This window comes from Triplophysa rosa, linkage group LG24 (assembly GCF_024868665.1).
Source record: "Triplophysa rosa linkage group LG24, Trosa_1v2, whole genome shotgun sequence".
Classification (NCBI taxonomy): Eukaryota; Metazoa; Chordata; class Actinopteri; order Cypriniformes; family Nemacheilidae; genus Triplophysa; species Triplophysa rosa.
In genome coordinates this window covers 1,002,444-1,017,216 of record NC_079913.1, presented here as the reverse complement: position 1 = coordinate 1,017,216, position 14,773 = coordinate 1,002,444, and the positions used below count along the sequence as shown (strand labels likewise).

Genomic DNA, 14,773 nt, shown 5'->3' with positions numbered 1-14,773 from the left:
GTATAACCAGTTAATCGTATAGTTTTTTGTAAGGCTTGGTTAAATTACTTTTCGAATAGTCAAGATTATATCGAGATACTAAAACGATTTTACCGGCCTTTAGTCTCAGAGCCGAGAGATGTGGGACACATCTTCTGAATTTAGGACGATATAGTTTAATGTATTCTATTCGTGCATGCAGGGTTTGCCTCGAAAATACGTGTAATTGGTCAAAGCTAAAATATGTTTGACAGTTTGTGAGTTTAGTGCGCTTCTTTAACGTGTAAAGCCGACTGCAGTTTGAAAATATTTTTCGTGCATTAAAATGCGCCTCCTATATATTTCTTTTTCCACGTCTTCTTTACGGCAGCACGTAGCCTATATAGGTTTCTCTGACATTTCTTTCCACGTATTTTTTTTGCTGTGAAAGTTTGGATATAGGTCAACAACTCGAGAAAGTTGCGCTGCGTGTGTGTCCTGAACATTTGCAAATGTGTCTCTTCATCTCTAAAGTTTCTATTCCGTTACTTTTATGTGCATTTCCATTGCTAACTTTTTAATGCTTCTACTTTGTTTAAATGTTGATGTAATTAAACTTTATTAAAATGAAATACTTTTCATAATATTCTGCGTTTCTCAGTTTTAATGCAGTGCTTTGAGTGCTCATGCATATGTACACAAATTGTTTAGTACCTCTGTTTTGTTTGATTATTATATTTCTTGCTTTATTGCTTCTCAGCACAGTTTGGATTTGTGTGTGTGTTTGTGTAATGTAAAGCTGCCTTTTCCGTGCCTCCGGAACGATAAGACATGAAATTTTTGTCTGCCCATGACTCTGCCAAAATAGTTTCTAACCACAAAAATATAAACAGGTGTCGTTTTAACCCAACACGTGAAGATTTAGATGCCGACGAGCTTTTATCAACTGTGGAACAGACAGTGGGAAGCAATATCTTGTGTTGTGTGTATAAACGCTGGCTGGGGTTTTATTTCATGTGTCGCCTGTTCATGTTTTGTGTTTAACTTGACTATATCTGTGTATGCTAAGTTAAGATATTATGCATCTGTTTGTGTTTTACGTGACCCTTTCTGGCTTCAAGCGACTGTATACGTTCAGGTTTAATTGATATGCCGGTTGTGTAAAATGTATAAACCAAATATAAATCTCTCCGCTCCTCTGGTCATTCTCAAAGTAGTCTGTCCGTGAGATGTAATGTACAGACGTGTGCACGTATATGCGTAACACAATGTCTTCTTTCTTGCTAACTCCTGCTTTCAGGCCTATTGAGTTTTCATCTGAGGTTAAGAGGGTCCACGGGAACCTGCGCTTTTGACCCCGGTGTTCAATTGTCTTCCTGATGAAATCATAACGCCCCCCTCCTTTTAAACAGGGCGATCCGGGTATTCCGAGAGCAGCCCTGATCTTCGGCTCGTCTTTCTGCAGACGGGCCTCCATGTTGCATCTGCGTACGGATTTGATCGTTCCCATTTGTTCTGCGTTCACGTGACGCTTTCGAACATTTGTAGGCACAGTTGAAGATGAGCTTTGCATGGGGCTGTAAATATCCTAGAGGAAGCGTTTTTGAGGATTTTGTCCATTGTTAATTTGTTTAGAAAGAGTATGGCTATATGTTTACAGCCGTTTCCTTTGATCACGCCAGAGGAATCATGGAAACGCACGCCAAAAGCCCTCTTTTTTCTGGAAGGGAACAGGGTCAGATCACGGATCAAGATCACGGATCAAGAACTGGCTGTTGAGCTTTCAGATGTTTTCAGCCCAGTTCATGCCTCAAACCAGGGTTTTCCCCTCTCGCGTCTCTCTTTAATACGTCTCTATCTGTTTTTCTCCGCTATCTGGAATGTGACGGGGTGGGGGGGACAGTTGATTAAGACGTTGATTCATTTAATGAAATGTTTCGGTTCTGGGTTGGAATGAGAAGCTGCAGACACCAGTCATGTTTTTGTGGCCAAGGCTCTGGGAAAACTCTCAAAAGCTGATTCGGAGAGATAAAACCGTCAACAGCCCACCTGCACAAGCCAACCTTCCTCTCTTGCCCGAGCACGCGCTTCACACACACACACACATATACATCCCCCATCATCCACACCACACACACTTCGTTTCTCTCTTTGTCATCCTGATGGTAGTCGTACACGCAAATCTGAATACATCCTTTCACATTGCCCTCACAATGCAACGGGTTTCCCCAACACCATCAAATATAGGAATCAAAAACCATCCTGTATCTGTTTTTGCTGTGTGGTTGTTCTTTGTTTTTTCAGATCACTGTGAAGCACATGCCACCTCTTTCTCTCTCTTTCTGACAAGGCCTGAAAGTCCTTTGTTGGCTTTTGGGCTCTGCTTGTACACACTTTGTCTTTTGGTGACTGATAGGGGTGTAGTGGTGCCCGTTGCCTGACCTGACCCAGAGAGTTTTGGCCAGCTATTTCTTTTGGTCTGATTTTTACATGTATTTTTTGTCATTTCAAAAAGAATGGCTTAAATGCAGGTAAATAGGAATAGTAATATAAATTACTTTTTCTTCTGGGAAACACGAGATCAATTATTTTGAGAAATGTCTCAGTGATTTTGGGTCCGTAAAATGGAAATCAATGGGGGCCGATGTTGTTTGGTTATCATTATTCTTCAAAATGTCTTCTTTTGTGTTCTGCAGGGAAAAAAGAGTCATACAGGTGTGAAAAAACATGAGGATTTTCATTTTTGGGTGAACTAACCCTTTAAGGTCTATTGCAGCAAAAATAATGTTGACTTTGTTTTGACTCAATTGACTCTTAACAAAAACAAACAACAAAACTGTGATAGAAAATGACTTACAATGGTAATCAATGAGCTAAGCACTGTATAGATCAATCTTTTTTTTCTTTATTTAATTAAAATATTGTGCTTATAATTGCTGTCCACATACTAATGGAGTCTACAGAGTGATGAATCATTTTCAGAGTCGGACGTCACATATCAATGTAAGTGAATATTTTGCTCTTTCAGTATTATAACAATATGTAAAGAAGTTAATAATGCACCCGCTAGGAAATTATTTAAAAATCACAAACAAATGTTGCTTACTCATTGCACTTATTTTCCAAGCGCTGGAGCTCCAGATTGCAGATGTTTCTAGCTAGTAATCAGAGGGACGGCGCGACTTGTTCGGTTTCTCAAAAGAAGCTCCAACACCTGGTGTGCGCTCTCTAAAATAGGCCACTATTTCAACACAGCCGTCAGATTGGGAGGCTACGTCCATTGATTAAAGGTCCAGCATGTGAAGTGTTGTGAAATGTCTGGCCTCCTGCCATTCTCTCGTTGAAGGGCACAGCATATCGACAGCGTATCTGAGTGACAACAGCGTGTCTGTAGCTTCATCACCTGGGCTGTGCGTTTTGACATGCGTCAGCGTCTGTCAGTCACACGCACACTCGCATATTGGCGTCCTGTCCACACGCAAAGACGGCGATCGGCAAACGCGTCGGGCGCATCTCAAACAAATCGAGAGGAATGCTAAAATTAGACCATAAACAGATGTGTTGATGTGAAGCGCGGTCCATTCAATGGCGAGGACCAGCTGTCTGATGCGGTGTTGTCATTTTCCCTTTATTTCCTTTCATTTTAAAGTCATTTAGCCTCAAAACATAACTGTTAACGGAGACTGTTATAAACGGTTCATTGGACGCGCACGTCTGACCCCGAGTTAACTTCCGGTCTGATTTTGTTGATCGGTCTAGCTAGTGGCTAATAATAAAACTATTTAATTTCATTCATATTAATATTAATTTGTATTCATATTTTATTTAATAACAATTGTATTAAATAAACAATTTATTCAATGGGTCGTGTAACCCAAAATAATACTGGCTAGACATACTTTTAACTTGCTTGCTAATGTAATTTACTTGTTATTTCTTTTGTTTGTTTCCAGAAATAATCTACAGGGACACTTATTATTTGCGGATGTCTACCTGAAGTTAAGTTTGGCCCACAAAAGCACGCATGCGCACTAACGCTTGTGTATGTCGTTGCTTTGAAACCGTCTATAGCTATGCAATTCTCTCACACAGCACCATTAAAAATGTGATGCAAGTACATGTTGGATTTTGAGTGTTGCCACTAGGGCGGCAGTATTGGACACTAGCAGGTTCTCAGCTATCTACCTGAATTTCAATCTTTATTAAGAAGTTAATAAGTTGCAGCGTGGCGGCAAAGCGCTTACGTCTGGCATCAGATTTTCAGCCGTACAGTTTCATGCCCACATTTCACGAATAGTGAAAGTTTTCTCCCGTGAAAACAGTGGCGGTGAACGTTCCGGTAGAATAACACATACATTCTGTCACTCTCGGCGCCGTGATGTATTGTCAGTGCAGCATGGCGTCGACCCAGTGTAAACACAGCTGTATGTGACTTCTCCTGCCAGCTGTTAATTTGCAAATGTGTGTTTGTGTTCACCTCCGGGTGTGAGGAGAAGATTCCCCATCGGCTCTTTAGCAGAATTAAGGGTTATTCCCCTACATTAATCAGTTGTGCCACAGGCTCTGTGCTTATGTGTCTAAGATTTAGAGGGCTTTTCAGGAGAGAGGAGAGATTTTGAAGATATAGCCTGTTATTGCGGGTATTAGTGTGTGTGTGTGTGTGTGTGTGTGTGTGTGTGTGCGTGCGTGCGTGCGTGTGTGTGTGCTTGAAACCCCTTGCTGTGAAGTCCTGCTTAAGATTTGAAGCCTTGTACTTGATAAAAGACAAGTATGTGAATCTCTCCCCCTTGCTGTTCGATAATGATGTGCAAAATTGGGTGTCTTGATGGTAAGTCGTGTGAGTGTGGCCCGGGCAGCAGGACAGGTTTGAAGCTCAGCGGGGTTTCTGAGAGCTGTTGACGGCCAGAGGGATAGATGATGTCCATCGTTCTGCTGGTTTTAAGCCCTAAATGAATTTGGAGCCAAACTTATGTTAGCAGAATCTTAAGCGTGTGTGTGTGTGTGTGTGTGTGTGTGTGTGTGTGTGTGTGTGTTCATATATATCAACACCACACTTAGCGGGGATAGGCAATTATCGATCATGAAAACACGATTCTTGTCTACACTAGTTTTGTGTTTGGTGTTCTAGCCCACAGACAGAAATAATTCCATTCTATAGGTACGCTCATAAGACCTGCAGTGCACAGTTTTCATTGGCTGGGTTTCAGCCAATCGCCTGCGAGCTTTATTTTATTAAAGCTGTTCTGTTGCAACACTTCATTGTGTAAGGCACTAAACGACACTCAACTTTTTTTATTGTGGTTTAGTGGAAAATTGAAAAACAAAGAGTTGGAGGTGTGAATACATAAAAAAAGAATAACACATTACAACAGGGTTCAATTCATTAACATTAGTGATACCTTTTTTTGAATAGGTGAATGATTATATTGTCCATTGTTAATTCATGTTTGTTTAAAACACATTAAAGGGTTAGTTCACTCAAAATTCTGTCATCATTTACTCAAACCTGTATGACTTTCTTTCTTCTGCAGAACACAAAAGAAGATATTTTAAAGAATATGTTGGTAACCGAACTATGGCGGTACTCATTCACTTGCATTGGTTTTGTGTCCATACAATAAAAGTCAATGGGTACCGCCATTGTTCATTTTTGGGTGAACTAGTCCTTTGACTGGTGTTAATTTATACTTGAAATTAGAAACATACGTTAATGTGGAATGCACATATTATTCTGTTTCATATACATGTGGGGTTTATATATCTAAACTAAAAGACAGCAGGTTGGCTCTTCTTCAGTGTTGGGCAATTAAATGACTTATTATTAATTACTTTCTTTATCCTACATCAACCTTGATAAGTTAAGTGATTCAAGAATAGACATGAAACGGCTCTTTGAATTCATTCAAATACATAATATAAAACTAAGTAGTACTATTAACTGACCAAAGCATTACAAATGTGAGTAATATACATTAAAGCAAGGATTTTAAAGTTAGATTTTGAATTTTGTTATCAACTCCACTATTACACACACATATATATTACACAAAGTATTTAGTTTAATTACATCAGAAGTAACTGTAATTAAATGACAGAAAAAACAAGAGTAGTCCCTTACTTTACTTTTTCAATGGAAAAGTAATTCAATTACAGTAACTAATTACTTAGTAACTAGTTACACCCAACACTGCTCTTCTTGCACTATATGAGCATTTCTGCAACACCAGACTTGACCTCAGGCAGTTTCATCAAAAACTTTTGTTTCAGTGAATACCGTACAGAGAGCCTTCAGATGTGTATGTACTTATGCTGTATATCGTATGCATTTGTGGCACTATCTTTTTTGTAAATGTGAATATGACAGAGGAAGCACTAAAGAGACAGCAAGGAATTCGTCTGAGAACCGACCATTCTCTTGCACATTTGGACGCGTTGAGGCTTTAGCGGGTGAGCTATAAGGAGATTGCGAGGCCACTAGCAGAACGCTGGTAATAGACTGCTATAATAGCTGCGTAAATCCTGCTTGAGCCTGCAAACACACACACACTCACATATGGCCGCGCTTTCTCTAAAACACTCTCATTTTCTCCCCTCACATGTTTTCTTGTTCTCGCAGCAATTGCAACACAATTTCCCCACAGTTTAGTTTCACACACACACACTCGCTAGACGAGAAAGTGACCCCGCTGCCCCGGTCCTCACAGCGCCTTTAATTGGTGCAATTAAAAGCTCTGAAATCTGGGAGATAATTGGCCGGGCCCACTTGAGCAAACAGGACTTCAATGGAGTCATTTAACGGTGCGATAGGTGCGGATCTGGGGAGCCCTGGGAAGAGAGCTGAGGGCGAGAGTGAGGGAAATGGGTGTTTGGGTTAAAAGAGGGGTTCTCTTAAACAAGATTTTGGGGGGCAATTGGCGGTAGCGTGAGTAATCTGCCGCTCTGACCTGGTAACACCGAAACACAATGCCTGTGTTATGGTTCCAGATGAGCAAGTTGCTGTGTTTTTTGTATAGAAAATAGATATTTGATAGTTAAATTGAATATAAATGTTAAGATGTAATCTAGTCTAACTATAGCGTATGGGTTGTTGAAGTCAGTTGTGCTGCTTTTGTAAATAATTTGACATTTTGCTTGTTCAATTATACACTTTGGCAAAGGCTTCCATATACTTTTTTTCAGTTCTCCTCATTTTTATTACAAAATGAACAGTTCTTCTGTTTTAAAAGAAACTGAAAAAATATTTTTTTTGCTTCAACTGCAGTTAAGTAATTATAACTAAAAAAATATAGCCAACTAATACAATAAAACACAAAAAAAACATGATAACATAATAAAAAACATGTTTTTTTATCAGGTGAGTTATCTGTTTGTGCAAATTAACTCTTCAATTATAGTTTCTCATTAATGTGAAACATGATGTGAAACACAAAATTTAGCAAATGGCATCATGATGGCTTTAGGCACGTACTGTTTTAACCGTAAACGCTTGTCGTGACGGGTTCGTTCACGAATATTGCTGCCTTTTTCATTTTTTCTTTTATCCACGGCTTTATATGACAGTCCGCTTGTTTAAACGTGACGTAATGTTGGCTCACCCGAAAAAGCCCTTTCTGTTCTTCAATATGGGTAATCCGAGTGTAAATAAATGTTGAAACAAACGCTTCTCAGACAACACGTGCAAAAGAAGATCCTGTGGATTTGAATGCTGAAATTCAAAGTACAGACACTGATAATGACGTCCATGGCTTGATAATGACAGTGCGCTTGTTTAAACGTGACGTAATATTGGCACACCCGAAAAGCCCATTGTGTTCTTCAACGTGGGTAATCCGAGTGTACATAAAGACTGGATAAAAGGTTTCTCAGACAACACGTGCAATAGAGGAACCTGCGGTTTTGTGTGAGATCAGACACTGAATGGACTACATAATGGGAAAAGAGACCTGCGTGTGTCCGAGTCGTGGTGGGCTCTGAGGAGGCGGCAGGATGTTCAGAGAGCTTTTGTTCGGCGTTTAGCGGGGGATCCGTTTAAGACTGAGGTTTCCCACTCGGCTGCCGCAACATTATGGCTTTTATTAGAGTCCCCTCACACGCTCGCAGCCAGATTCACACACAGTTCCCATGTGAAGCTTTTGTGGAATAAACCCCAAATGTGCCTGTCAGTTCCCTTTTTGCTTGTCTGTAACCTGCTGACGGGAGGTTTATCGCATGCTTGTACAATCTCTTTCTTTCCTAAAGGAAAAGTTCAGACAAAATAGTGAGAACACAAATTGAGAATGTCGACACTGCTGTTTTGCATGTGTCCTTCATCTTTATATACATTGCAATTTTACGCTGGACAGACGGGGGTCCCGTTAATCCAGAGACTGGCGTGTTTAGCATTTGGGAGCGATTGTAATGTTTTGCATCAACACTTGCATCTCTCCCCCTCTCTTATTTTAACCACCTCTCTCCCAGCACCCGTTCCTCTCTCTCAGAGTTGCATGGTGAAAAGATGGAATCTAACCCTGCCATTAATGAGGATTAACGGGGCAGGGAATGTTTGTCAGAGAGCCAAGCAGATCAAAGATGCTGCTCAGCGGACCGTGAACCTCTCCGAAACCCGTGATATCAAGAGTCTGCGGATCAAAACAAACAACCGTCGGCAACACCCAATACAGCGAGCCGGGTGTTGAAGCGCATCTTTACCATCTGACCCCGAATGACATGGCGGGGGCCGCTCTGCTCGTCCCGGGTCGGCCGGCTGTGTTGATCCATTGTAAATCACGCCTCTTTCAGCCAGCCAACCCAAACACGGCCTCTATGAATGGGACTCGCTGGACTGCCGGTGTGGTCCTCCATTTATTTGCCTCCACGTCCACCGAGGCTTTTTTAAAAACCCATTTAGAGCAGGCAGAGGCCTGGAAACAAGGCTTTAAGCAAACACGCGGAAGTGATGCGGCACAGGAGACGCAACAGGTGCTTGTGTTGTGCGTCTGCACGTGTGTGCGTGTGTGTGTGTGTGTGTGTGTGTGTGTGTGTGTGTGTGTGTGTGTGTGTGTGTGTGTGTGTGTGTGTGTGCGTGTGCGTGTGCGTGCGCGTGTGTGTGTGTGTGTGCGTGTGCGCAGCCGATTGTCGGAGCATGTTGGTCTGGAACAACATCGAGTTAAACTTCCCTCGGTAGTGTTCTGCATTCCAGCTTTAATTATAGCGCTTGTTGTTATTACCTGGCGAGGAGACGGATGTTTAGATAGATGGTGAAGAAGAAGAAAATGAAGAAAGAAACTCCATAGGGCCGGCTGGTGTTCAAATATTCTGCTGTACCGTTTATAATGCGGTGGATATATTTGTGTAGCTATTTGTGAGCAGAACTGCTTTAGGATATTTACACAGAAGTGCACCAAAGAAACGCGGCGTAATGCGGAAATACGAAGCAGGATGTGTCGCAAACAAGTCAAGACAAGGAAGAACTTGTTATTAAAGGCTGCAATGTGAAACGTTGCAACTTGCATCAATAATATAGCATTCAATTGTGTGAATGATGTGCGGTTACAGGTGTGTGTGTGTGTGTGTGTGTGTGTTCATGTTTGTATATCCCGGTGGGGACCTAAACCTGAATACACACCAACACATGGGGACTCGTGTCACCGTGGGGACCAAAATTGAGGTCCTCATGGGCACAAAAGCTTATAAATTGTACAGAACAATATTTTTTTTAAATCTAAAAATGCAAAAAGTGTTCTATGATCTTTAGGTTTAGGGGTTGGGTTAGGGATAGGGGATAGAATATACAGTTTGTACAGTATACAACTCATTACGCCTATGGACTGTCAACACAGAGATAGTAAACCAGACATGTGTGTGTGTGTGCGTGTGTTGGCTATTGTTCAGTCCAAACCATGTGTTTCATATTATTAGCTGAACTATCTCAGTCTTTTGTTTGTAACTCTGGCTTTTTGCGCTGATGCCAGACTTTATTCCTTTGTCGTCAATAATTAATTACATAATCCATCACACACCAAATCAAAGAAGTCAAATTTGATTAAGTAATTTCTATTTGTTATAGTCCAGTGAACTGAATATCACAAACGGGGGAATTGCAGCGTAGGTGTTTGAAGTAAAACGGAAACAAATCTTTGTTGAATAATCGTTTTGTACTAATCATGATCATAAGCTTTTGGTCACATCCTCCACAGGTATAGACACAGTAACCGAGTTAAAAAAAGGGCGTAAAAAGTGTAGAAAGAGTTTTATTAAGGATGGACTCAGTCAGTCACAGAAATGGAGAACATTGAACAGATAGATGGGTAGAGAGTTTGAAACAGTTGGTGTGGGCAGACATCCGGGTGTATAGATAGATGGAAAGAGCTGTGATGTGAGGGGTGATGCCTGTGCTGGGAGCTCAACTACTGTAAGTGCCCTGGAGGTTTTTCTAGCTGTGTGATGGCTTTCTGTCTCTCTCAACAGCATGATGTTACGTCTGTTATCAAACTTTGATCAAATCCAGAATTCTTATTGAATTCCCTTTTGATAAGGCCTTGGATGACCTTCTACATTTGAGCTGATATGGTGCAGTTATGGTGCTTTGTGTGCAGTATGTGAAGGTGAATTGTTTTTTTCTTTGTGGTGTCATTATGATTCTTAATATTGTTTCTTGTTGACTGTATTACTTTAGAGGAGCAATTGTGATAATTGTGGAAGAGTATTAATTAATTGTTAAAATTTGAATTCTCTCTCTCTCTCTCTCTCTATATACACTCACCTAAAGGATTATTAGGAACACCATACTAATACGGTGTTTGACCCCCTTTCGCCTTCAGAACTGCCTTAATTCTACGTGGCATTGATTCAACAAGGTGCTGAAAGCATTCTTTAGAAATGTTGGCCCATATTGATAGGATAGCATCTTGCAGTTGATGGAGATTTGTGGGATGCACATCCAGGGCACGAAGCTCCCGTTCCACCACATCCCAAAGATGTTCTATCGGGTTGAGATCTGGTGACTGTGGGGGCCATTCTAGTACAGTGAACTCATTGTCATGTTCAAGAAACCAATTTGAAATGATTCGAGCTTTGTGACATGGTGCATTATCCTGCTGGAAGTAGCCATTAGAGGATGGGTACATGGTGGTCATAAAGGGATGGACATGGTCAGAAACAATGCTCAGGTAGGCCGTGGCATTTAAACGATGCCCAATTGGCACTAAGGGGCCTAAAGTGTGCCAAGAAAACATCCCCCACACCATTACACCACCACCACCAGCCTGCACAGTGGTAACAAGGCATGATGGATCCATGTTCTCATTCTGTTTACGCCAAATTCTGACTCTACCATTTGAATGTCTCAACAGAAATCGAGACTCATCAGACCAGGCAACATTTTTCCAGTCTTCAACTGTCCAATTTTGGTGAGCTCGTGCAAATTGTAGCCTCTTTTTCCTATTTGTAGTGGAGATGAGTGGTACCCGGTGGGGTCTTCTGCTGTTGTAGCCCATCTGCCTCAAGGTTGTGCGTGTTGTGGCTTCACAAATGCTTTGCTGCATACCTCGGTTGTAACGAGTGGTTATTTCAGTCAAAGTTGCTCTTCTATCAGCTTGAATCAGTCGGCCCATTCTCCTCTGACCTCTAGCATCAACAAGGCATTTTCGCCCACAGGACTGCCGCATACTGGATGTTTTTCCCTTTTCACACCATTCTTTGTAAACCCTAGAAATGGTTGTGCGTGAAAATCCCAGTAACTGAGCAGATTGTGAAATACTCAGACCGGCCCGTCTGGCACCAACAACCATGCCACGCTCAAAATTGCTTAAATCACCTTTCTTTCCCATTCTGACATTCAGTTTGGAGTTCAGGAGATTGTCTTGACCAGGACCACACCCCTAAATGCATTGAAGCAACTGCCATGTGATTGGTTGATTAGATAATTGCATTAATGAGAAATTGAACAGGTGTTCCTAATAATCCTTTAGGTGAGTGTATATATATATATCGTTCAGGTTTATGTACACTGGTCCTCTTGTTCAGCAGTTCTGTGTGTGTGTGAGAGAGAGAGAAATGTCAAGTCACCACAATGTCAATAGAAAAATCACATGTCATATATCACTCTAATAGGGATCCATTACTCCAAGACGCGTGTGTCCATTTCTGTATTTACCTCACCCGGTTTGTTTTCTATTTTGATACTTTGAAAACTGAATATGCTTTGGCAATATTGTAAATGCTGTCAATCGTGCCTATAAAGATTTGTTGACCGTGTCTGTGACTGAGAAACTTACCCTAGCTAACATTTGCCAACTGTATATTTGACATGGCGCTTTCTATCCCAGTATGCGTGTTTGTGGAAACTCTTACAGCCCGATCCAAGCACTTTACAAATGCACGGGAATGCAAGAGAGAAAGACAAGTGAATGATGGAGTCAGAAGACAGACAGACAGGAGTCATATCTGATGGGAAATATCGCCCCTCTATGGCAGCTTCTTGTCACTGCACCCCCTCCTGTGAGAAAATTGACACAGAATGAATCTTTGAAAGCTAGAGAACCAGCGCAGACCAAATGTGTAATGTAACAGCACTTAGCCATGGCTGTCCTTTATTCCCTTTTGCCCAGTCTGAGACAAGATGCCAGACAAAAGATGGAATTAAATGAAGACGAAAAGCAGTATTGATCCGGGGGGGGTCTCTATCACGGTGACCCGTAGATCTTTGTGGGCGTGCTCTGTGTCATTGAATATTGAGGGATGGATGCACAATGTAAATGACTGGAGGACATGAAAGCTCTTTTATTGATCCGGAGCGTGAAGTACTTGACACACACAGAGACGTCTGTTACCACACAGCCTTTTTATAATTTCATCCCAAGCCATGTGAATTTTAGCAAAGGCTTTGCTTTATTTATTTCATTGCTTAAGTTTGTTTAGAAATAACATTTTTACCCTTCATATTAGGCTGTTTGTTAATTATCACAAAAAGTCCAAGCTATGTCTTGCTGTAATAACATGGCTGTTTGAGGTTTGATCTCTTTGTTTGGGAACTCTCTCTTTGTTCATTTTGGTAATGCTAGTGCCACAGACATTGCACACTTTAACATACAGATGTGTTGTGTGTTAGCTTGTGTAAGTAAAATAATATGTTTTGTGCCGTTTGACACAGACAGATATGCTTGTATGTGTCAGTATTAATAATCGTTTCATTTTATTTTTCCTCCCATTCGTGGGTTTAGACTTTTCCAATTTATCGCTTACTATCATCTGTTTTATTCTCTCTCCCCCCATCAGTCATTTAGCCAGAGGAGTGTTTCACAAACCTCACAGCCTTCAGTGTGACGCCAATTTAGGGGGGATTTTAATGTAATTGATCTTGTGATTTCTCGGGAGGCAGGGCCTTGAATTATGACCGTTTTAGCTGTCAATGAAGATGCCTTGAGGCAGATGAATTTCTTTGTCGTTGTGTTTCTGGACAATGGTTTATACTGTTCCTTTAGCTGCAGACAGAGGGCGCTGTCTCCTTTACACAAAGGTCTCCTTACAAAGATGCCTGAAGAGAAAAGAAAGACAGCAGGAGCCGAAGGAATGTAGAGAGAGAAACACACAGACAGACAGAGAGAGACAGAGAGAGAGAGAGAGAGAGAGAGATGTCATGAGACCTTTTCTGATTAAAGCAAGCAGAGAGAGGGAGAAAGAGAGAGATGAGAGGATGGAGAGAACACAAGAGATTATGTGGCGGAGACGGTATTATAATGAACAGACCACAAATAAGTCTCATTCCTTTTAAGTGGGTCCGTACAAAATAAAACCATGATTTATTTTAAACAATACCAACTCAATTCACTAACAAATATTACAAAATATGTTTATTATGCTCTCCAGGCTGTCTGTATGACTGGCTAAAATGATGCAAGCCCAAGCTAACACTTCTGTTAATTGGTCAAGCAGGCTCTGTTTTCCACCAGTGCTGATCATCTTAAACAACCAAATACTGATATATCAGACTATCATTCCCCCCTCTCTCTTCCTCTCCTTTTCTCTTTCCTGCTGTAATTTATAGAGGCAGATAGTGTCTGCGGTGCCCACCAAAGCCAAGTTGGCATGTGCATGGGAATTTTTGCCGTTTAGTTAATGGTACATATCATATCTGGATTTCACACCAGCGCTCCCCGGGGACTCTTGTGCTGGCTGCAATTATACTGACAGTGGGCAGGCAGGCAGAACCTCCAGGAGAGGCTCTGAGGACCACTAATCAGCCCTGAGAGCTCGCTGCGGGGTGAAGGGGGGTCAGACCTGACGGGGGACGGATAGAGAGCTCGGCTTAAACTGACTCGGGACGTCTTGACAGGGGACTAACTTAAAGTGATACTTCACCTAAAAATGAAAATTCTGTCATCGTTTACTCACCTTCGAGTTATTCCAAATGTGTATACATGTCTTTGTTCTAATGAACACAGAGAAAGATATTTGGAAGAATGCTTGTAACCAAAGAGATCTCAATACTCATTGACTCCCAGAGTAGGAAAAGAACTCAAAAGAAGACATTTTGAAGAATGTAGGACAGCAAACCGTTCTGGGGCACTTTTGACTAACATTGTATTTTTCCTACTCTGGGAGTCAATGGGCATTGAGATCTGTCTGGTTATAAGCATTCTTCCAAATATCTTTCTCTGTGTTCATCAGAATAAAGACATTTATACACATTTGGAACAACTCAGAGGTGAGTAAACGATGACAGAATTTTCATTTTTGGGTGAAGTGTCCCTTTAAGGATCTTGAGCTTCTTTTCCTTGAAGTTCTTGTTTGTCAGCTATGATCCAATATTGATTAAATTAGACATGAGTTTAATTAA

The 14,773-nt window shown here is 41.2% G+C and overlaps 1 protein-coding gene across 2 annotated transcripts in view; it reads left to right on the top strand.

Moving 5' to 3' along the window:
* Positions 1 to 14,773, top strand: part of wnt5b (wingless-type MMTV integration site family, member 5b) — a 70,739-nt gene that overhangs the window by 1,168 nt on the left and 54,798 nt on the right. The window lies entirely within an intron of this gene.